Source organism: Saccopteryx leptura, chromosome 1, assembly GCF_036850995.1.
Source record: "Saccopteryx leptura isolate mSacLep1 chromosome 1, mSacLep1_pri_phased_curated, whole genome shotgun sequence".
Lineage (NCBI taxonomy): Eukaryota > Metazoa > Chordata > Mammalia > Chiroptera > Emballonuridae > Saccopteryx > Saccopteryx leptura.
The window spans coordinates 1,552,553-1,577,841 of NC_089503.1; the positions used below are offsets into that span (position 1 = coordinate 1,552,553).

The 25,289-nt window shown below is 46.4% G+C and overlaps 1 long non-coding RNA gene across 1 annotated transcript in view; it reads left to right on the forward strand.

The window, feature by feature from the left end:
* LOC136399954 (uncharacterized) overlaps positions 1–25,289 on the forward strand; it is a 122,141-nt gene that overhangs the window by 58,466 nt on the left and 38,386 nt on the right. The gene's annotated exons all lie outside the window — the stretch shown is intronic.

Consider the following 25,289-nt stretch of genomic DNA (forward strand, 5'->3'; position numbering starts at 1 on the left):
AAAAGGTGTGCATGCAGCAACTTGCTGAGACTGGGTCATTTGAGCAAACATTAGGAGTAGGGGGCTGGCCCCAAGGACATGTAGGAGACAGCAGGTTCAGTAGCTCTAAGGACACATGCTGTGGTGTCAGAGGAAGCTCGATGACACGGAGGTAGCAGGGACCCAGGAACAAGAGGGGCAGTGAGCGGACATGGGGTTTGAGGTCTGGTCTCAGAGGTCAGTGAAGACTCAGGTCTTCACCCCAAGGGCATCAGGATTTCCAGGAACATCCACCACAGAAGACAAGCATGGCCTGGGATCAGATGGGTGTCATCTTGCTGCTGCATTGAACCGGCTGGACAAATTATCCTATGATAACCCAGGCGGGTGATGATGCTGGCCTGACCAGTGGCTGTGGCCAGGTAGAAACAGGTAAAACAGGACTGAGGTCCAAATCAGAGTCAGCAGGATTGAAACATATGAGATAAGACAGGACATGGGGCGGCTCTGAGGTGTGAGCCCCTGCCTGTACTTGGTGGGTGAGGTAGCCTGTCAGGGGGATGTGGACACAGGTGTGAGCCCCTGGGGAGCAGCAGGGCTGAGGGAATACTTGCCCCTGGGTGGGGTCAAGTTGTCTGAGGTGCCTGTAAGCTCCCCAGAGGGGACAGGCAGTGGCCAGGTTGGTTGTGAGGTGGGCATAAGACGTGAGGCTGCAGGACCCAAACCTGCTCAGCATGGTGCAGAGAGCACGGAGCCAGGAGGGCCAGGCAGGAACCCCTCTTCTCCCCGTGGGGATTCCCTGAAATGTAACCCTTCAAACTGAACAGTGGCAACGGAAACCCTCAACACAACGCAAAGATGACCCAGAGATGAAAGAACACATTTTCCAATGGCACCTCTGATAAGGCATTACTATTCAAAACCTATAAAGAAGTGATACAACTCAATACCAAAATAACCAACGAATTCAATTTAAAAAATGGGCAATGGATTCGTATAGATGCTTCGCCAAAGAGGACACACAGATGGCCAACAGATATGTGATAAGTTACCCAGCGTCACTAATCATCAGAAATATGCAAATTAAAACTGCAATGAGATATCATCTCGCACCTGTCAGAATGGCCATCATCAATAAATCAACAAACAGCAAGTCCAGGCAAGAGTGTGGGGACAAGGGAGCCTCTGAGAACTGTTGGTGGGAATGAAGATTGGTGTAGCCCCTGGGAACATGGAGTTGCCTCAAAAAATTAAAAATGGTTGGCAAGATGGCGATGGAGTAGGTCGACGTTCCAAAATTCACCTCCCAGAACCAACATGGATTACAACTTAATTTTAAGAACAATCATCTGGAAAAACCAACATTGAACTAAACCAAGAGAAATCTATAACCAAAGATCACCAAAGAAACCACACAGAGACCAGTAGGAAAAGCAGAATTGTGTACAGGGATGCCCAGCTCCCGGGAGCGAACGGTGGCCCAGAGAGACTCGCATAGTATTAGGGTTTTACCAGTCAGGGGCGGGTCCTGGGCCCCCAGACTGAAGCCCCAGCCTGTAGCCCCAAAGCCTAGAAAAGGGGTACAGACAGTATTTATCTGCAAAGCAAGCCAGGTTACTATTTACAAGAAAGAGACACATTTCTCAGACCCAGGGTCTTCCTAAAACATCACACAAAAAACCTCTCTCACAACTACTCACCAGGGGACAGGGAGAGAGGAGAGGACCGGAGCAGCAGGATGAGAGTGTAATCTAGGAGGCATGGGGAGAAACACTTTGAGGGACAGCCACTCTAACCCCTGGGCTGAGTCACTCTCCAAATCTGAAGAGAATATTTCCTCTGGAACCAGCAATACCAGGAAAGGGAAGCAGGTCATCCGACAAATGGAAGCTCTCCTACTGCACTCAGAGCAGAGTCACTTAGAAGCAGGGAGCCTGTCAGGGATACAGTATTGAGTGCTGAGGTCTGAGCTACAATGCCTCCCCCACAGTCTTGAGTGCTCGCTGGTGGGCAGGCTGTGGCAGGACATGGGAGCGTGGTCCTGACAGAAGGTGCTGAAGCCGGGTGCTGGTGATGCTATGGACAGGGTGCACAAAAGCGGTCCCGCTTGCAGACCTGCCTGTGGGGGCAGGGTGGAGGCTGGGTGCTGGCTAAGGCTTGCAGCCCAGACACATGAACGCAGCGCTGCCCAAGGAGGCGAGGTGGAAGCTGCACAGACCGCAGCAGCAGGCCGGCACTGGCAATGCCTGTGCCTGAATACCTGAGATGGTGGCCAAGATATTGACGAGCCTGCAGACAGACCATACCTTGGGAACACAGATGCCACATCCATTGGTCTCCAGTGGCCATACCCTTCTCATACACAGACCAAATGGGAAGGCAGAGAAATGCAACCCAAATGAATCAACAAGAGAAATCCCCAGAAAAAGATTTGAATAAGATGGAAATAATCAAATTACCGGATGCAGTGTTTAAAATAATAATTGTTAGGATCCTCAATGATCTTAGAGCAACTATGGATGGACATAATGAGCACCTAAATGAAGAGATAGCAAGTATGAAAAAGGACATTGATATAATAAAATGAACCAGTCAGAAATGACAAATACAATATCAGAAATGAAGACCACATTAGAAGGAACTAGAAGCAGGCTGGATGAAGCAGAGGATGAAATCAGCGATTTAGAGGTCAAGATAAACAAAAAGAAGGAAGCAGAACAAGAAAAAGAAAAGAGATTCAAAAAGTCTGTGGAAATTCTAAGAAAGCTCTGTGACAACATGAAGAGAAACAACAGCGCATCATAGTGTTCCTGAAGAAGAAGAGAAAGATCAAGGGATAGAGAATCTGATTGAAGAAATCATAGCTGAAAACTTCCCTAAATTGATGAGGGAAAAAATCACACAAGTTCAAGAAGCACAGAGCGTCCCAGTAAGGATTAACTCAAAGAGGTCTACTCCAAGACACATCATAATTAAAATACAAAAATTAAAAGATAGAAATAGAATACTAAAAGCTGTAATAGAAAATCAGCCAATCACCTACAGAGGAGTCCCCATAAGCATGACATATGACTTCTCAAGAGAAACACCTGAGTCCAGAAGGGAATGGCAAGAAATATTCAAAGTAGCCTGACCAGTCAGTGGCGCAGTAGATAGAGCATCGGACTGAGATACAGAGGACTCAGGTTCAAGACTCGAGGTCACCAGCTTGAGCGTGGGCTCATCTGGTTTGAGCAAAAGCTCACCAGCTTGGACCAAAGGTCGCTGGCTCGAACTAGGGGTTACTTGGTCTGCTGAAGGCCCGCGGTCAAGGCAAATATGAGAAAGCAATCAATGAACAAATAAGGTGTCGCAATGAAAAACTGATGATTGATGCTTCTCATCTCTCTCTGTTCCTGTCTATCTCTGTCTATCCCTCTCTCTGACTCTCTCTCTGTCTCTGAAAAAAAAAGAAATATTCAAAGTAATGCAGAACAAGAGCCTACAGCCACGACTTCTATATCCAGAAAAGCTATCATTTAAAATTGAAGGAGAAATGAAAAGCTTACCAGACAATATAAAAACTCAAGGAATTCATTACAACCAAACCAATGCTGTAGGAAATGATAAGGGGCCTGCTGTAAACAGATTAAAGGGGGGTGGAATATAGTAAAAGAGGAATGTAGATTTAAAGAACAAAATAGCAATAAACAACTACATATCAATAATAACCTTAAATGTAAATGGATTAATTTATCCAATCAAAAGACATAGGGTAGCTGCTTGGATAAAAAAACAGGACCTGTACATATGCTGTCTACAAGGGACACACCTTAAAACAAAAGATGCACATAGACTGAAGATAAAAGGACGGAAAAAATATTTCATGTGAATGGAAATTAAAAAAAAATCTGGGGTAGCAATACTTATATCAGACAAATGGACTTTAAAACAAAGACTATAATAAGAGACAAAGAAGGCCACTACATAATGATAAAGGGAGCAATCCAACAGGAAGATATAACCATTATAAATATCTACACACATAATATAGAAGCACCTAAATATATAAAGCAGACTTTGATGGATATAAAGGGCGAGATCAACAGCAATACTATAATAGTAGGGGATTTCAATACCCCACTAACATCACTAGATAGATCCTCAAGAAATAAAATTAACAAAGAAAGAGCAGACTTAAAGGACACACTAGATCAACTGGATTTAATAGATATCTTCAGAACCTTTCACTCTAAATCAGCAGAATATACATTCTTTTCAAGTTCTCATGGTACATTCTCTAGAATAGACCACATGTTAGGGCACAAAACAAGTCTCAATAAATTTAAGAAGATTGAAATCATATCGAGCACTTTCTCTGATCACAATGGCATGAAACTAGAAATCAACTACAATAGAAAAACTGAAAAACACTCAAACACTTGGAAACTAAATAGCATGTTATTAAATAATGAATGAAATCAACAATTTCCTTGAAACAAATGAAAATGAACATACAACAATTCAAAATGTATGGGACACAGCAAATGCAATCTTTAGAGGGAAGTTCATAGCACTACAGGCATATCTTAAGAAACTAGAAAAAGCTCATATAAACAATTTAACCTTGCATCTAAAAGAACTAGAAAAAGAACAGCAAGTAAAGCCCAGAGGAAGTAGAAGGAAGGAAATAATAAAGATCAGAGTGAAAATAAATGACATAGAGACTGAAAAAACAATACAGAGGATCAATGAAACCAAGAGCTGGTTCTTTGAAAAGGTAAACAAGATAGATGAACCTTTAACTAGATTCACCAAGAAAAAGAGAGAGAGAACTCAAATAAATAAAATTAGAAATGAGAGTGGAGAAGTAAAACCTGACACAGCAGAAATACAAAGGATTGCAAGAAAATACTATGAAGAGTTGTTGCCAAAAAATTAGACAACCTAGGCAAAGTGGACAAGTTCCTTGAAACATAATCTTTCAAAAATCAATATAGAAGAATCAGAAAACCTAAACAGACCGATTTCATCAAATAAGATCAGTTATCAAAAAACTCCCCCCCCCAAAAAGTCATGGGCCAGATGGCTTCAGAGGCGATTTTACCAAATATTCAAAGAAAAACTAACTCTTATCCTTCTCCAGCTATTTCAAAAAATTCAAGAGGGAAGACTTCCAAACTCCTTTTATGAGGCAAGCATAATACTGATTCCTAAACTAGGCAAAGAGAGAGAAAAGATGGCGATGTAGTAGGCCGATGTAACAACTTTCACCTCCCAGAACCAAAGTGGATTACAAACTAATTTTAAGAACCATCATCTGGAGAAAGCAACTTTGGACTAAACTAAGAGGACTCTTCAACCAAGGAACACTGAAGAAGGCACACTGAGACTGGTAGAAAAAGCGGAAATGCAGAGAGGGCTGCCTAGCTCCCCATAGCAAACGGCAGCTGGGAGAGACTCGCATGGCAGGAAGTGAGTTTAACAGAGAGAGGAGGGTCCTGAGTCCCAGGAGCAAAGCCCCAGCCTGCAGCCCCAGAGCCTAGAAGAGGTGAATGGACAGTATTTAGCTGGAAACAAGACAGGATACTGTTTGTGAGAAAGAGACTGATTTCTCAGACACAGGATTCTTCATCTTTTTTTGTGTATGTGTATTTTTCTGAAGTTGGAAAGGGGGAGGCAGTCAGACAGACTCCCGCATGCGCCCGACTGGAATTCACCCAGCATGCCCACCAAGGTGCGATGCTCTGTCCTTCTGGGGCATTGCAACCAGGAACATTCTAGCGTCTGAGGCAGAGGCCATGGAGCCATCCTCAGCGTCTGGGCCAACCATGCTCCAATGGAGCCTTAGCTGTGGGAGGGGAAGAGAGAGACAGAGAGGAAGGAGAGGGGGAGGGGTGGAGAAGCAGATGGGCACTTCTCCTGTGTGCCCTGGCTGGGAATCGCCAGGATTCTTCTTAAAGGGACTGCGCAGAAAACTTCTCTCACAACCACTCACCCGGCACTCCAGGCGATGGAGAGAGAGGAGAGGACTGTAGTAGCAGGAAGAGAGTGTAATGTAGGAGGCACAGGGAGAAACATTTTGAGAGACAGCAACCCTAACCTCTGGGATGAGTCACTCCCCAAATCTGAAGTGAATATTTCTCTGGGAAACAGTAATACCAGCAAAGGGAAGCAGGACACCAGCCAAACAAGCTCTCCCGTGGTACTTAGAGCCTGACCTGCAGTGACCTATATGGTTGAGGGCTCGCCTGAGGGCAGGCGGCGGAGGGACAGAGAAATTCGGTTCTGTCGGCAAGGGCGGAAGCTGGCTGGCCACCACTGAGGCCCAGGTGTAAGCTCAGTCTTTCCCAGCTGAGGAAGAGGGGACGTGCAAAAATGTTCAAGTCCAGCTGCAGGCTGCCTGCAATCCAGCCTGTAGGGGGAAGGGCGGGAACCCCAGAAGGGGCAGAGACCCACCCTTGAACAAGGGCTCAGGAGCACAGCCTTGCCCTGCCTGCTGAACTGAGGCTTGTGGCCTGACTTGGGAGCTGGCTCCTCCCACGGGGGTGAAGCCAAAAGCCCAGAATAGGCAGAGTCCCGCTACTGCGCATGGGCACACAGTGCCACCTGGCCTGTGAAGCCAAGGCTTGCAGCCATCCCACCAAGGGGCTCCTCCTGCAAGGGCAGGGCAAAAGCCCAGAATCAGGCAGAGACCTGCAGGTGAGCAAAGGTGCTCAACCCTGACTTCACGGTTGAGCATAACACCACCCGGGGGGGTGGGGTGAAGGCCAAGGCCAACGAGGCTTGTACACTCTAGCACATGATCACAGCCACTCCTGTGAAGGAGAGGCGGAAACCACAGCAACAGTTCCAGTGGGCAGGCACCAGCAACGCCCATACCCGAATGCCCTAGGCAGCAACAGCAGAGAGGGTGGTGGCCCTGCTGACAGACCATACCTAGGGAACATAGAGACCACACTCAGTAAACTCCAGTGGCCAAAACCTTCTTTTACATAGACAAAATGAGAAAGCAGAGAAATGCAACACAAATGAATCAAGAGAAATCCCCAGAAAAGAACCTGAATGAGTCAGATATAATTATCTGACTCTGCAAATTACCAGATGCAGAGTTTAAAATAACGATTGTTAGGATGCTCAAAGATCTTAGAACAACAACAGATGGTCATTACGAACACCTAAATAAAGAGATAGCAAATTAAAAAAAGAACATTGAAATAATAAAAAAGAATCAGTCAGCAATGACAAATATAATATCAGAAATGAAGAACACAATGGAAGGAATTAAAAGCAGGATGGATGAAGCGCAGAATCAAATCAGCGAGTTAAGAGGACAAGATAAATAAAGTCACGGAATCAGAGCAGAAAAAAGAAAAGAGACTCAAAAAGTCTGAGGAAACTCTAAGAGAGCTCTGTGACAACATGAAGAGAAATAACATCCACATCATAGGGGTTCCTGAAGAAGAAGAGAAAGAACAAGGGATAGAGACTTTGTTCAAACATATCATAGCTCAATACTTCCCTCAATTAAGGCAGGAAAACATCTCACAAGTTCAAGAAGCACAGAGAACTCCAGTAAAGAGAAACCCAAAGAAATCTACACCAAGACACATTATAATTAAAATACCAAAGCTAAGTGATAAAGAGAAAATATTAAAAGCTGCTAGAGAAAAAAAGAGTATTATCTACAAAGGAGCCCCCAAAAGGATAACTTCCAACTTCTCAACAGAAACACTTGAGACCAGAAGGGAATGGCAAGAAATATTCAAAGTAATGCAGAACAAGAGCCTACAACCAAGACTACTTTATCCAACAAGGCTATTGTTTAAAATTGAAGGAGAAATATAAAGTCTTCCAGACAAAAAAAAAAAAAAAAAAACCAAAAAAAAACCCAAAACAAAAAACCTCAAGGAATTCACTACAACCAAACGAAGGCTGCAAGAAATGCAAAGGGACCTGTTGTAAACAGATCAAAGGAGAAAAAGAATATAGCAAAAGAAGAATACAATTTTAAAGAATAAAATGGCAATAAACAATTACATATCAATAATAACCTTAAATATAAATGGATTAAATTATGTGATCAAAAGACATAGGGTAGCTGCATGGATATAAAAACAGGACCCATACATATGCTGTCTACCGGAGAGACACCTTAAAACAAAAGATGCACATAGACGGAAGATAGAAGGATGGAAAAAAAATATTTCATGCAAATGAAAATTTAAAAAAAGCTGGGGTAGCTATACTTATACCAGACAAAATGAACTTTAAAACAAAGAGTATAGTAAGAGATAAAGAAGGTCACTACATAATAATAAAGGGAGCAATCCAACAGGAAGATATTACCGTTATAAATATCTATGCACCTAATATAGGAGCACCTAAATATATAAAGCAGACTTTGATGGACTTAAAGGGCGAGATCAACAGCAATACTATAATAGTAGGAGATTTCAATACCCCACTAACATCACTAGATAGATCCTCAAGAAAGAAAATTAACAAAGAAAGAGCAGACTTAAAGGACACACTAGATCAACTCGATTTAATAGCTATCTTCAGAACCTTTCACCCTAAAGCAGCAGAATATACATTCTTTTCAAGTTCTCATGGTACATTCTCTAGGATAGACCACATGTTAGGGCACAAAACAAGTCTCAATAAATTTAAGAAGATTGAAATCATATCAGGCATCTTCTCGGATCACAATGGCATGAAACTAGAAATCAACTACAATAGAAAAACTGAAACACACTCAAACACTTGGAAAATAAATAGCATGTTATTAAATAATGAAAGAGTTAAAATGAGATCAAGGGAGAAGTAAAAATTTTTTTTAAACATGTGAAAATGAACATACAACAACTCAAAATTTATGGGACACAGCAAAAGCAGTCCTGGGAGGGAAATTCATAGCACTATTGACATACCTTAAGAAACTAGAAAAAGCTCAAATAGACAATTTAACCCCACATCTAAAAAAAACTACAAAAGAACAGCAAGTAAAGCACAGAGGAAGTAGAAGGAAGGAAATAAGAAAGATCAGAGAGAAAATAAATGATAAAGAGGCTGAAAAAACAATACAGAGGATCAATGAAACCAAGAGCTGGTTCTTTGAAATAGTAAACAAGATAGATGAACCTTTAATCAAACTCATCAAGAAAAAAAGACAGGACTCAAATAAATATAATTAGAAATGAGAGAAGAGAAGTAACATGTGACACAGCTGTAATACAAAGGACTGCAAGAAAATACTATGAAGTACTGTATGCCAGAAAATTAGATAATGTAGGCAAAATGGACAAATTCCTCAAAACATAAAATCTTTCAGAAATCAATTTGGAAGAATCAGAAAACCTAAACAGGCTGATTTCATCAAATGAGATTGGAACAGTTATCAAAAAACTCCCTATAAGCAAAAGCCCAGGGCCCAATGGCTTCTCAGGCGAATTTTACCAGATATTCAAAAAAGAACTAACACTTATCTTTCTCAAGCTATTTCAAAACATTCAAGAGGATGGAACACTTCCAAGTTCCTTTTATGAAGCAAGTATAATACTGATTCCAAAACCAGGCAAAGACAACACAAAGAACGAAAACTATAGACCAATATCCCTGATGAACTTAGATACTAAAATCCTCAACAAAATATTAGCTAACCGATCCAGCAATACATGAAAAATATTATACACCATGATCAAGTGGGATTTATTCTTGGGAGGCAAGGCTGGTACAATATTCGCAAATCAATCAATGTGATTCATCACATAAACAAAAGGAAGGACACAAACCACATGATAATTTCAATAGATGCAGAAAAAGCTTTTGATAAAATCCAGCACCCATTCATGATCAAAACTCTCAGCAAAGTGGGAATACAGGGAATATACCTCAACATGATAAAGGCCACAAACCTTTATCATGACAAACCCACAGCCAACATCATACTCAATGGGCAAAAATTAAAAGCAATTCTCTTAAGATCAGGAACAAGGTAGGGATGCCCCCTTTCACCACTCTTATTCAACATAGTTCTGGAAGTCCTAGCCACAAGAAACAGACCAGAAAAAGAAATAAAAGGCATCCAAATTGGAAAAGAAGAAGTAAAACTATCATTATTTGCAGATGATATAATATTGTATATAGAAAACCCTAAAGTCTCAGTCAAAAAACTACTAGACCTGATAAATGAATTCAGCAAGGTGGTAGAATATAAAATTAATACTCACAAATCAGAGGCATTTTTATACACTAACAATGAACTGTCAGAAAGAGAAATTAAGGAAGCAATCCCCTTTACCATTGCTATAAAAAAATAAAGTACTAGGAATAAATTTAACCTGGGAGATTAAAGACTTGTACTCAAAAACTTATAAAACATTGAAAAAAGAAATCAGGGAAGATACAAACAAGTGGAATCATATACTGTGCTCATGGTTGGGAAGAATAAACATCATTAAAATGTCTATATTACCCAAAGCAATTTGTAAATTCAAAGCAATACCGATTAAAATACCAATGATTTACTTCAAAGATATAGAACACATATTCCAAAACTTTATATGGAACCAAAAGAGAACATGAATAGCCTCAGCAATCTTGAAAAGAAAGAATAAAGTGGGAGGTATCACACTTCCGGATATCAAGTTATACTACAAGGCCATTGTACTCAAAACAGCCTGGTACTGGCATAAGAACAGGCATATAGATCAATGGAACAGAACAGAGAACCCAGAAATAAACCCACATCTTTATGGACAACTGATATTTGACAAAGGAGGCAAGAGCATACAATGGAGTAAAGACAGCATCTTTAATAAATGATGTTGGAAAATTGGACAGCTACCAGCAAAAAAATGAAACTAAACCACCAACTTACACCATTCACAAAAATAAACTCAAACTCAAAATGGATAAAAGACTTAAATGTAGGCTGTGAAACCATAAGCATCTTAGAAGAAAACATAGGCAGTAAGCTCTCCGACATCTCTCACAGCAATATATTTGCCGATTTATCTCCACGGGCAAGTGAAATAAAAGACAGGATAAATAAATGGGAGTATATAAAATTAAAAAGCTTCTGCACAGCTAAAGACAATAAGAACAGGATAAAAAGACTACACAATGGGAGAGTATATTTGACAATACGTCTGATAAGGGGTTAATAACCAAAATTTATAAAGAACTTGTAAAACTTAATACCAGGAAGACAAACAATCCAATCAAAAAATGGGCAAAAGAAATGAATAGACACTTCTCCAAAGAGGACATACAGATGGCCAATAGGCAGATGAAAAAATGCTCAACATCACTAATCTTTAGAGAAATGCAAATTAAAGCCCCAGTGAGACATCACCTGACACCAGTCAGAATGGCGCTCATCAACAAAACAACACAGAATAAGTGCTGGCGAGGATGTGGAGAAAAGGGAACCCTCTTGCACTGCTGGTGGGAATTCAGACTGGTGCAGCCACTGTGGAAAACAGTATGGAGATTCCTCAAGAAATTAAAAATGGACCTGCCTTTTTACCCAGCCATCCCATTGTTAGAAATATATTTTTTGAATACCAAATCACTGATTCAAAAGAAGAAATGCACCTCCATGTTTATGGCAGCATTGTTTACAATAACCAAGATCTGGAAACTGCCCAAGTGTCCATCAGTGGACAAGTGGATTAAAAGGTTGTGGTGCATATGCACTAGGGAATAGTATGGGGCCATGAAAAAGAAGGAAATCATACCTTTTGTGACAACATGGAGGGACCTGGAAATTATCATGTTAAGTGAAATAAGCCAGACAGAGAAAAAAAAAATCATATGATCTCACTCATTTGAGGAATCCAATGAACACTGTGAACTGAGGAACGGAACAGAGGCAGAGGAGGGATCAAAGGGACCAGAGGGAAAGTGGTCAGAAGGAAAGTAGAAGAGAGGATGGGATCAGAGAAGGGAAAGAGATTAGAGAAATTATACATACATAACATAGCATTATAGAGAACAGAACTGCAAATCCTGGAGAGAAAGGGGGAGGGCATTGAGGGGAGGGGGCAGAAGAGGGGAGGGGAACACAGTGGTGGGGAGATGTATTCGGTGGGATACTTGAATGTATGTAAACACAATAAGTTAAAATCATAAATTTTAAAAAAATTAAAAATGGAACTGCCTTATGACCCAGTGATTCCAGTTCTGGGAATTTATCTGAAGAAACTCAAAACACTATTTTGGAAAAATACACAAACACAAACACATACACACACACATACACACAGAGACACACAATCAATACATAAAATCTTTAAACAGAAAGGAAAATTAATTGAAGATTAACAGTCTTGTAAATAAGCCTCTGAGACCAAGCGAGGCTCCCGTACTTCCTGCTGCAGCCTCTCCTGGCGCGAGCAGCTGCCCGGAGGTGAGACACCTGAGGACGTTCCCGGGACTCTGGTGTCCTGCAGGCTGGGCCACCCTATGCCCGTCACACGAGATGAGCTAAAGGCAGGTGACCAGTTCCTGTCCGTGCAAGTGGAAGCTGAGTTCCTAATTATAGGGCCCAACAGAGAGGAAGACACCAAATTTAGAAAATTAAGACTGGAAACTCCTGGGCCAGTGAGAGGACAGGGACACAGAGAAAACAAACATGGCTCAGGACGGGCACAGGCAGGAACCAGGAAGTCACCGTGTCCCAGCTTCTCACCTGACCCGGCAGGTATATAAAGGCCCCTGGCCCAGGGGGCTCCACACTGACCACCTCCCTCTCTACCTGCTCCTCTGACCTGCTCCACCCTCAACCACCAGAACCATGAGCTGTGGGAGCTGTTCCGGGGGCTGTGGCTCCAGCTGCTGTGTGCCCGTCTGCTGCTGCAAGCCCGTGTGCTGCTGTGTGCCCACCTGTTCCTGCTGCAGCTGTGGGGGCTGTGGCTCCAGCTGCTGTGTGCCCGTGTGCAGCTGTGTGCCCTGCTGTAAGCCAGTGTGCTGCTGTGTGCCCGTGTGCAGCTGTGTGCCCTGCTGTAAGCCCGTGTGCTGCTGTGTGCCGGCCTGTTCCTGCTCCGTCTGTGGGGGCTGTGGCTCCAGCTGCTGTGCCCCCGTTTGCTGCCAGTGCAAGATCTGAGGCCCTGGCACAGATGACTCTTATGCTCCAGACAGAGACCCTCACTCCATCTGACCCTGCACCCCACCTGCCTGCTGTGTCAGGACTGTGGAAGCAGGAGGCTAGAGCAGGGGTGGCCTGCTGCACCTGGCTTAGGGTGCCTATGTACCTGCTGGTGGACGCTCCCAGAAATGAACTGAGCACTTCCTGTCCCAGGTCACTTCTCTCCCCTCCCCTCTCCCTGTGACCCTAGCTCTGTACATCTCCCTGAAGAATGATTTTGTCCCTCTGGCTCTAATCTCTGTCTGTCCTGGACCTCAGGTCTGGGAGTCCTGACCTAGTGATTGCTTTAAATAAACGTGTCCTCCCTCCCAGTCCTGGTCTCCCTGATTCTTGCTCACTCCCTACTCCTCTGTCCTGAGCATCTCAGCTCCCTCCGCTCTGCGCTTTCCCTCCTGTGGCTCCTGGAACTCCACCACGGTGTCAGGGACCCTCCATGCTTCGGGGTCTGCTCGGTACCCATGGCATGCGTCACACGAGGGACAGCACCTGGCACCTGCTCAAGGACGGGGAGGCAGATGGGGCTGTGGTGTGGGAGGAGACGGTCAGTCCAGACAGGCAGGGGTGACAGGGGCCCCTGGAGGGATGAGACATGAAGGTGAGACTGGTCGTGGCAGAATGTGTGGGGACAGGCCAAGGTGTGTAAGTAATCTGGGAGCAGGATTTCACAGCGGCGATGGCTTGGATTGAGGGAAGAGCAGGAAGGGAGGAGATGAAGGAGGTGCCCCCTGCTGCCCAAGCCGGATTAGCAGACCAGGACCTTGTCTTAGAGATAATTGAGCACAAATAGCAAAGAACGGTGTCAGTGGTTGGCTATAAGCTTCAAAGGGATTTATAATTTCACATCTTAATAAACAAGGAAACGCCATGCTACCTGCTGATCCAGCCGTAAACGCACCTGAGACCTGGAGGTGGGCGGACTGTCCTCAGAGGACCCACTCTGCACTCACCCTGCCTGTTCTGGGGTGGAGAATTGGGTGGTGAATGTCTTATATGAGCTCACTGGTAGCTTCTCATTTGACTAATTATCCTCGTAAATGAGGTGCTAAACTATCACCTCTCTCATTAATACAGGCCTAGACACCCAGCCTCCTCTCTCCCTCCATCCAGCCAGAGTTCCCTGGGCTGCCCATTCCAGAAACAGGACTGGGGCCTTTGGCAGAGAGCCCTCCGGATGGTCACTTTCCCAAGGGATCACACTGCACTTCCCTGGGCTTGGGACGCCCCCTGACAGGACCGAGCTGCCCAGAGCAGAAGGGCCCCACACCCACCTGCTCTCAACAGACCCTGCAGGCTGCACGCCCGCCCTCTGACCCTCCTCCACATCAGTCCCGGCTCAGACACTGGTCTCTCAGCCTCAACGTGTTTCAGGTTTGTAAAGAACAGGAGTCAGCTCCCACTGGGGTCCTGCTGAGGACCGGGAGACTGTGGGAGGACACTACAGACAGGGAGGGGACCCCAGCAGGTGTATAAAGCCCCTGGCCCTAGAGGCTCCACACCTGACCCCTTCCTTGTCTACCTGCTACAGCCTCAACCAGCAGAACCTGGGAAGCGTGGCCATTCCAGGGGCTGTGGCTCCAGGGGTTCCTGTGGCTGCTCCCCGTCCAGCTGCTGTGTCCCCATTTGCTGCCAGGGCAGGACCTGAGGCTCTGACCTCACACCGCAGGTGGCCCCTGCCCATCGTGCTCTCTGAGAGGAGATGTACGCTGACCCCAAACCCCAACGTGGGTACAAGCTCTTGTCTCTGGGAACGAGGCCTCCTGACCCCCAGATGCAGGAGCCCAGCTCCCCATCCCTGACCCTTCACGGGCTCTGCTCCTCTGTCTCACTCCAGACAAATCTTCCTCCTTCTGTTCCAACTTCCACATCCGCTGCCTCCTCAAAGGCCTGAGCACCCTGCACCCCACACCGCACTGGGAAGTGACTGGAGCACCACTGGGACCCCAGGGACCTGTGTTGTCCCTTTCCCCCACAATTCTTCCCTGGGTCAGCCCCACACGTCCCCAGGGAGCAGGCTCTGCCACTCCCAGAACCTACCGGAGCCCCTGCCGACCGCCCAGGGTCCTGCTTGCTCTGACCTCCAGGAAGTCCAGCAGGTCCACGCGCACCCCTGGGTCACCTGCACGGTAACTCCTTCCCCTCCACCAGCCTTGTCTCACTGCTGTTTTTCTCAGAAGACATTGCATTGGACCCACTGAGTTTGTGGTGACCTGTCACAGAACCACTGGGGGTGCCCCAGTAACCCTGTCCACACGGCGCTGACCGGGCCCTCTACAAACTCATGATTGAGCTGATAAGCAGGCCAAGCCACCTGGACATCACTCGGGCTGTTTCCTGGGACTATCAAAGCTGCCCTCTCTTCTGAGATCTTGGACGTTGGTCCCACTAAACCAGGAGAGGCTGGTTGCCGTGTTTTCGGCTCAGAGCGAGAGCTGGTCTGGGGACACCATAGAGTCCTCTCCCATCATCCAATCCTGCAATGCTGCACCCCGCTGAGCTCCTGGGAGCCGCGTCCTCCTCTAACAACAGCTGGAACGGGGGTCTCCTGTTCAGGGTTCATGTATTTGTGTCTAAAGCCACCTAGACAAGGCGGATAATCTCTGTCTCAAGATCTCCAATCAGACCTGGACGAATAGGTCGGTTGGCTAGAACATCGTGTTGAAGCACAGATGTCGGTTCAATCCCTGGTCAGTGCGCACAGGAACAGATCAATGATCCTGTCTCTCTCTCTTTCTCTCCCTTCTTCTCTCTAAAAAACTAATAAATAATAATAATAAAGGTCTTCAATCACATCTGCACGTAAATTTTATTTTCCAAATATGATACTGTGTAAAGGTTCCAGGAGTAAGGACCTAATATCTTGGGTACCATTAACCCTATGCCTACCGTGGTTCACCTTCCGGTCCCCAAAGAACCACATCTGTCCCAAATGCAAGATGCATTCATTTCATCACAGAAATCCTCCAAGCTCAATGTGTTCCAGAATTCACGCGAGTCCCACATCTCATTTTAAACATTGTCAACTCGAAATTCTTAAAGGTTATCATCTGCATCAGGTCTGGATGAGAGTCAGGGTATGATCAATCCCAGTGCAGAATTCTTCCCCATCTCTGGACCTGTGAAACCACAACAGAATGTATCTGCTCTCAGAATGCAGTGGTGGGACGAGCATAGGGTGATGGTTACAGATATTCCTACTTCAAAAGGGGAAAAGGGTCAAAGAGGTCATCAGTCCCCCCCCCAAAACTAAAAGTGTCAATGCAAATGCCACTCGGGATGGGAGCTGGGAATACTCCTCCCTCCGCGGCTCAAGGCTGTGGTCTCGGGGACCATGGCTCTGCCTTCCGGGCTCCAGGCTCCCCCTCCAGAGCCATTCTTTCCTCTTCTTGAAGGACAGCACATTTTTTAGGACCTGATGAGTTTTACCAGCCTTGTTATTGCCTCTTAAATTTGGAGAGTCTGACGTGTTTTCTTCCTTTCTCCTGTCTCTGTTCCCTTTCTTCCAAGCTGCCAGTGACTCTGCTGATGCACATTCTGAAAAAGCTCGTGGGTCCCCCAGGTATGTCATAGGAGTCCAGACAGTTAGGTAAGAGGCTTCTCTCCAGGTTGTTCCTGGATAATCCCATCTCTGGTACTGGCTTCTCTGTTCATATACAGTGTGTCCGTAAAGTCATGGTGCATTTCTTCCGGTCACAGGAAAGCAACAAAAGACGATAGAAATGTGAAATCTGCACCAAATAAAAGGAACACTCTCCCAGTTTCATACCTATTCAGTGCAGTTCGATGTGGGCTCATGCACAGATTTTTTAGGGCTCCTTAGGTAGCTATCCCGTATAGCTTCTACAGACTCGTCACTGACTGGTGGCCTACCAGAACGGGGTTTCTCCACCAAACTACCAGTTTCCTTCAACTGCTTATCCCACCGAGTAATGTTATTGCTATGTGGTAGCGCTTTGTAACTGACTATGAACAATCAATTGAGATAACTCACTACCTTCGGACCAGCCTGCGGTGGCGCTTTGTAATAAACACGCCGATATTCACGTTGCACTTTGGTCACAGATTCGAATTTAGCGAACACACTGAACTTTCTTCTGTATCGTCCACATCTCGACTGGCATGGCCGTGGGCTGCTCCGCTGTATACACAGTGTTATGTCATCATCTGCGCATGCGCACATGCTGCCACATCATCCTACAGAAACTGGGAGGATTTTCCTTTTATTTGAGGCAGATTTCACATTTCTATCATCTTTTGTTGCTTTCCTGTGACCAGTCAAAAGTGCACCATGACTTTACGGACACACTGTACTTGAGCAGGTCCAAAAGCCAGTTGCCTAATGTCTTCAGCAAACAGTTGTCCAGACACACCCTCCCACCAAGCCCTTTTCTCCAGAGCATGATTTTTCTATAAATGTATTAATTTTAGCATCTCTTTTGCTATCTGGACAGACTGAGATTTTCCAAATAAGAAAGGAAGGGTTTATTTTGCTTCACAGTCCTTTCCTACATTTTCTCATGCTCTTAACTTTACAAAAGGCAAGGAGAGACCAGGCTGTACCTTTCAAAATTGTCTGGAAATCTTCTCAGAAATGTTCAAATTTGGCCCTGGCTGCTTGGCTCAGTGGTACAGCATTGGCCTGGCATATGGATGTCCCAGGTTTGATTCCAGGTCAGGACAGACAGGAAAAGCCTCCATCTGCTTCTTCACCGCACTGCCTCTTACTTCTCTTTTTTTCTCTCTCTTCTCCTCCCACAGCCATGGCTCTAATGGTTCGAGCAAGTTGGCCCCGGGCACTGAGGATGGCTCCATGGCCTCGCCTCAGTCACTAACAATAGCCTTGCTGTCCATTATTCACCATAGCCAAGACATGGACACAGCCTGGGTGGACACGGATGGATGGGTGGATAAAGAACTTGTGGTACAAATATACATACTCAGCCATTAAGGAAAAAAAATCCTGGCATTGGTGACAATCTGGGTAGATGTTGCAGGCATTGTGCTAAGGGAGATAAGTCAGACAGAGAAAGACAAATATGGTACGACTTCACTTAGTGGTTAATCTAATTCAAACAGAACTCACCAAGATATCAGCTTCAGATCTCTGAGCCAAGGCAGGGGCTGCGGGTGTGTGTGGGGTCAGATGATGGGGTCAGAAGCTCCAGCTTCCAGTTATAAGATGAGTGAGTACCAGCTGCCCGGCTGCCCGAGGGTGTTGGAAAGTCACTAACCCTTGTAAAGAAACAAGGGAAACAAAATGTTTCTTCCCTTTTTGTCTGGTCTGTCTGTGAGGTGATGGGTGCTCACTGCCCGTGGTCATCTTCGGCCCATGTATGTAACTCAAGTCACTGTGCTGCTCAACTTAAACCGAGGTGGTGCTGGTCTAATCACATCTCAGTATAACAGGGGGGGGGTCAGTTTCCCTCTCAGATCTGGGGCTCAGTGGCTGCATGTTCTGCCAAAGAGAGAACAAGACCTGCTTCCTCCGTTTCTAACAACACACCCTGACCCGTCAGCTAGAACGCCTCTAATGTCCATCGTCTACCCAAGTGTTTGGGGTCATTCAGTCTTGTTCTGTTGTGCATCTCGAAGTCGTCCAACCACTGTTTGTCACTCAACTTCTTTTTTTCTTTCTTTTTAAAATTTTTTTATTCAGTGAGAAGAAAGGAGGCAGATACATACTGTTGCATTTGCCCTGACCAAGATCCACCAGGCAGGCCCACTAGGGGGCAGTGGTCTGTCTATCTGGGGCGTTGCCCCGTTGCTCAGCAAAACAAGCTTTTCTTAATGCCTGAGGCAGAGGTCATTGAACCACTTTCAGTGCCTGGAGGCAACTCTCTCTAGTGAAGCCATGGTTGCAGGAGGGGAAGACAGAGAGAGGGAGAGGGGGAGGGGTGGAGAAGCAGATAGGCACTTCTCCTATGTGCCCTGGCCGGGAATCAAATATAGGACTTCCACACACAGGCTCGATTCTCTACCAATCAGAAAACCAGCTACATCCTCCGTCACCCAATTCCAAAGTCACTCCCATTTTTTGGAGTCTTGCTGTCACAGAAAAGCATTACCCAATACTAAATCCTATTATTGTCTTGTGGCCACTGTAGCAAATGATCACTAAGACTGACACCAAACCAACAGAAGATAATTTGTTCAAGACCCTAAAGCCAGAAGTGCCACCATGTCCTCCTGGGCTGAGACAGATTGGTCGGCCCGGCTCCCCACCCACTGAAATATCTGAGTGAGGTTCTATTCCTGGTCCCCTGGCTTCTGGGGGCGGGGGTGGCTACCGGCCATAGCACTGTAAGGTTCAAGTCCTCCTCTGTCCACCTTCCCCTCCTTTCTCCTCTGTGTGTGGCCCCATGCCCCTCCCACCATATTCATCAGGATGCAAGTGGCTACTTAGTGCCACTCAAATCATTGATATGGTCTCTCCATCCCTAGTTCTACAGCATCCTCACACTGCACACATCCTGATAATGTCATCCACAGGTCACCTGCAGTCAGCACAGAGGGCAGGTGACCAACTGCCAGGGACTCCTAGGAAGAAATCCAGCATGAATGAGGAAGAGGCCAAAGTTAGAAACTTTAGAAAGTTGTCAGTGGACCAGGCAACAGGAAATCACACACAGACACATGACCCGGAGCAAATAGCCTGGACACAAGGAAGTGACCATGCCCCCAGCATCTCACCTGACCCTGCAGGTATATAAAGGCCCCTGGACCAGGGGGCTCCACACTGATCACCTCCCTCTCTGCCTGCTCCTCTGACCTGCTCCACCCTCAACCACCAGAACCATGAGCTGTGGGGGCTGTTCCGGGGGCTGTGGCTCCAGCTGCTGTGTGCCCGTCTGCTGCTGCAAGCCCATGTGCTGCTGTGTGCCCACCTGTTCCTGCTGCAGCTGTGGGGGCTGTGGCTCCAGCTGTGGGGGCTGTGGTTCCAGCTGCTGTGTCCCTGTGTGCAGCTGTGTGCCCTGCTGTAAGCCCGTGTGCTGCTGTGTGCCCGCCTGTCCCTGCTCCAGCTGTGGGGGTTGTGGCTCCAGCTGTGGGGGCTGTGGCTCCAGCTGCTGTGCCCCTATTTGCTGTCAGTGCAAAATCTGAGGCCCTGGCACAACCTAGTGCCAGAATGGTGAATATATGACACGCATGTCAGCACTGACACACGTAGCCATTTTCGATGACACGCGGCCACATGCTGCCGCATACAAGAGAAGTATGGGGCCACATGCCAAATAGTTTGTTTAATCCTCACCTACTGCATGGCCAGGTGCAGTAGCTGAGGATAAAACATTTTCTGTAGTGTAGACACTCTCTGCTGGAGGTCTGTAGACCAAAACAACAGAACTTCGGCACAGAGCGTCTAGTTCTAGGACTTTCGGTTAGGCCGTTTTTCTCCAAATGGCACACCACCCGAGTAATGCTCAGTGTCTAGGCGAATTTTGAAACACCAAGCTCAAAAGAGTTCCCAACACTTGCCTAGTGGCTACAGCTTTTATTCCCCAGACAGAGACCCTCACTCCATCTGACCCGGCACCCCACCTGCCTGCTGTGTCAGGACTGTGGAAGCAGGAGGCTAGAGAAGGGGTGGCCTGCTGCACCTGGCAGAGGGCAGCCCAGGCACCTGCTGGTGGACGCTCCCAGAAATGGACTGAGAACTTCTTGTCCCAGGTCGTGTCTCACCCCTCCCCTCTTCACGTGACCCCACCCTCGGAATCTCCCTGAAGAATGTGCTTGTCCCTCTAGCTCTAATCTCTGTCTGTCCTGGACTTCAGGTCTGGGAGTCCTGACCTAGTGCTTTCTTTAAATAAACGTGTCCTCCCTCCCAGTCCTGGTCTCCCTGATTCTTGCTCACTCCCTGCTCCTCTGTCCTGAGCATCTCAGCTCCCTCCACTCTGCGCTCTCCCTCCCGTGGCTTCCTGACCCCACTCTCGGGTATCAGGGACCCCTTGCACCCAGCATCCATTCTGCCATGCTACTGAAACATAAAAATGATTAACTAAAGCTCTGAACACCCACATGTGTTACTCTCAGTCACAGAACATAGGGATGGTGGACACTGGACCACTAGCACGCACACACACATTACAGCGTCCCATTCTACAACATTGAAGGGCAGCCAGATGTGCTCTGTGGGCGGAAAGGTCCGCACAGGCGGTTATGGTAAAGAGACAGGGGGTGGGATTTGGGTGGGATGTGTCTCAGTACACATGGGATGGGGATCCAGCCGTGTCCATTATGAGGTAGTTTACACACATATATGTGTGATGTGGTCACGTTACTGATGACCAGCACACATCAATTAATTCATAGTGGATGACGGACTCAATGCATCTTCCCTTCTCCTCTATCTTGAAGCACATGTAAGTTTATGAATCCATCGAACAACTTGATAGGGCACCCAGGATGCACCCTGTATGACTCCAAGTACAGGGAAGAGAAAGAAATGAGTGAAATGTGCTTGCCTTTGTAGCATCTACGATGTGGGTAGAAACATCAGGGAGAGAAGCAAGTAATGAACAAACGGCCAGATGTTGACAAGTATGATTAATGACATAGGACAGGAGGGAAGGGGTGGGCCAGCAGGGATGCAGGAGAGGCAATGGGTATATATCTCAAATGGTGTGCACGCAGCACCTTGCTGAGACGGGGTCATTTGAGCAAAAGTTTGGAGATATTGGGCTGGCCCTGAGGACATGTAGGGGACAGCAGTTACAGTAGCTCTAAGGACACATGCTGGGGTGTCAGAGGAACCTTGATGACATGGAGGTAGCAGGGGACCCAGGAACAAGAGGGGCAGTGAGCTGACATGGGGTCTGAGGTCTGGTCTCAGAGGTCAATGAAGACTCAGGGCTTCACCCCCAGGGCATCAGGATGTCGCAGGAATGTCCACCACAGAAGACAGGCATGGCCTGAGATCAGATGGGGTCACCTTGCTGCTGCATTGAACAGACTGGACAGATTATCCTGTGATAACCCAGGTGGGTGATGATGGTGACCTGACCAGTGTCCATGGCCAGGGAGAAACAGGCAAAACTGGACTGAGGTCAAAGGCAGAGTCAGCAGCATTGAAACATACGAGATAAGACAGGACATGGGGCGGCTCTGAGGTGTGAGCTCCTGGCAGTCCTTGGAGGTGAGGTTGCCTGTCATGGGGAAGTGGGCACATCTGGGGAGCAGCAGGGCTGAGAGAACACTTGCCCCTGGGTGGGGTCAGGTTGTCCGAGGTGCTGGTCTGCTAGCCAGAGGGCACAGGTGTTGGCCAGGGTGGGCATCAGACACGAGACTGCAGGACCCCAATGTATTCACCATAGTGGAGAGAGAACAAAGCCAGGAGGGCCAGGCAGGAACCCTTCTTCTCCCTGTGGGGATTCCCAAAAAATATAACACCTTCAAACTGAACAGTGTTTCTGTGTCAATGGAAACCCTGAATACAACGTGAATAGGAACCAGATATGGGAGGATACATTCCCTAATGGCACCTCTGATAAGGGGCTACTCTCCAAAACCTATGAAGAAGTGATACAACTCAATACCAAATTAACCCAAAGAATGCGAATTAAAAAATGGGCAATGGATTCGTATAGACACTTCTCCAAAGAGGACACACAGATGGCCAACAGATACGTGAAAAGGTGGTCAGTGTCACTAATCATAAGAAAGATGCAAATTAAAAGGGAATGAGATATCACCTCACAACTGTCAGAATGGCTGTCATCAATAATTCAACAAACAGCAAGTCCAGACAAGAGTGTGGGGACAAAGGAACCCCCATGCACTGTTGGTGTGATTAAGGATTGGTGTAGCCCCTGTGAACATGGAGTTTCCTCAAAAAAATTAAAAATGTGCAGCAAGATGGCGATGGAGTAGGTCGAGGTTCCAACATCCACCTTTCAGAACTGAAGTGGATTACAACTTACTTTTAAGAACAATCATCTGGAAAAACCAACATTGGGCTAAACCAAGAGGAATCTATAACCAAAGATCACGAAAGAAGCCACATAGAGATTGGTAGGAAAAGTGGAAATGCGGAGAAGGATGCCGAGCTCCTGGGAGTGAACAATGGCCCAGAGGCACTCACACAGTAGTAGGGTTTTACCAGAGAGGGGTGGGTCCTGGGCCCCAAAACTGAAGCTCCGGCATGCAGCCCCAGAGCCTAGAAGAGGTGTACAGACAACATTTAGCTGCAAAACAAGCCAGTTTACTGTTTACAAGAAAGAGACAGATTTCTCAGACCCAGTACCTTTTTAAGGGGATCACGCAGAAAACCTCTCTCAAACCACTCACCCGGGGCTCTGTGTAACATGGAGAGGTTAGAGGACTGGAGCAGCAGGAAGACAGTGTAATCTAGAAGGCACAGGGATAAATAGTTTGAGGGACCACCACCCTAACTCCTGAGCTGTCATTCCCCAAATCTGAAGAGAATATTTCCCCTGGAAACAGAAATACCAGCAAAGGAATGCAGGACATCAGCCATACAAGCTCTCCCGTGGCACTCAGAGCAGAGTTGCTTAGAAGTAGGAAGCCTGTCAGAGAAAAATTATTGAGTGCTGAGGACTGAGTTCCCATGCCACCCCATATGCCTGAGTGCTCGCCGGCGGGCGGGCGGTTGTGGAGCATGGTCTTGTCCACAGAGGCAGAAGCTGGGGGCTTGCGCAGCTACTTAGAGTGCACACGAAAGCAGTCTCGCCTGCAATCCTGCCTTTGTGGGCAGGGTGGAGGCTGGGGGCCTGCCAAGGTTTACAGCCCGGACGTGTGAATGCAGTCCTGCCTACAGAGGTGAGGCGGAAGCTACACAGACTGTAGCTGTGGGCCGGCACTGGCAATGCCTGTGCTCTATACCTGATGTGGTGGCAAAGGCGGTGGTGGGCTTGCAGACTGGCCACACCTAAAAATCACAGAGGCCACACCCATTGGTCTTCTGTGGGCACACCCTTCTTATACACAGACAAAGTGAGAAGACAGAGAAATGCCATCTAAATGAATCAACAAGAGAAATCCCCAGAAATATATTTGAATAAGATGAAATAATCAAATTATCGGATGCAGAGTTTAAAATAATGATCGTTAGGATGCTCAATGATCTCAGAGCAACTATGAATGGATATAACGAGCATGTAAATAAAAAGATAGCAAGTATCAAAAAGGACATTGAAATAATAAAATGAACCAGTCAGAAATGACAAACACAATATCAGAAATGAAGACCACACTGGAAGGAACTAAAAGCAGGCTGGATGAAGCAGAGGATCAAACCAGCAATTTAGAGGACAAGATAAACAAAAGCAAGGAAGCAGAACAACAAAAACAAAAGAGATTCAAAAAGTTTGCGAAAACTATAATATTCTGTGACAACAAGAAGAGAAACAACAGCGCATCATAGTGATTCCTGAAGGAGAAGAGAAAGATCAAGGGATAGAGAATCAGATTGAAGAAATCATAGCTGAAAGCTTTCTTAAATTGATACAGGAAAAAGTCTCACAAGTTCAAGAAGCATTGAGTCCCATTAAGGATGAACTCAAAGAGGCCTACTCCAAGACACATCATAATTAAAATACAAAAATTAAGAGAAAAAACATGAATACTAAAAGCTGTAAGAGAAAATCAGTTAATTACCTACAGAGGACCCCCCCCCATAAGATTGACATCTGACTTCTCAACAGAAACACTTGAGGACAGAAGGGAGTGGCAAGAAATATTCAAAGTAATGCAGAACAAGAGCCAACAACCAAGACTGCTATATCCAGAGAAGTTATCATTTAAAATTGAAGGAGGGCCCTGGCCGGTTGGCTCAGTGGTAGAGCGTCGGCCTGGCATGCAGAAGTCCCGGGTTTGATTCCCAGTCAGGGCACCCAGGAGAAGTGCCCATCTGCTTCTCCACCCCTCCCCCTCTCCTTCCTCTCTGTCTCTCTCTTCCCCTCCCACAGCGAGGCTCCATTGGAGCAAAGATGGCCTGGGTGCTGGGGATGGCTCCTTGGCCTCTGCCCCAGGCGCTGGAGTGGCTCAGGTCGCAACAGAGTGATGCCCCGGATGGGCAGAGCATCGCCCCCTGGTGGGCAGAGCGTTGCCCCCTGGTGGGCGTGCCGGGTGGATCCCGGTCGGGCACATGCGGGAATCTGTCTGACTCTCTCTCCCCGTTTCCAGCTTCAGAAAAATACAAAAAAAAAAAAAAAAGAAAAGAAAAAAA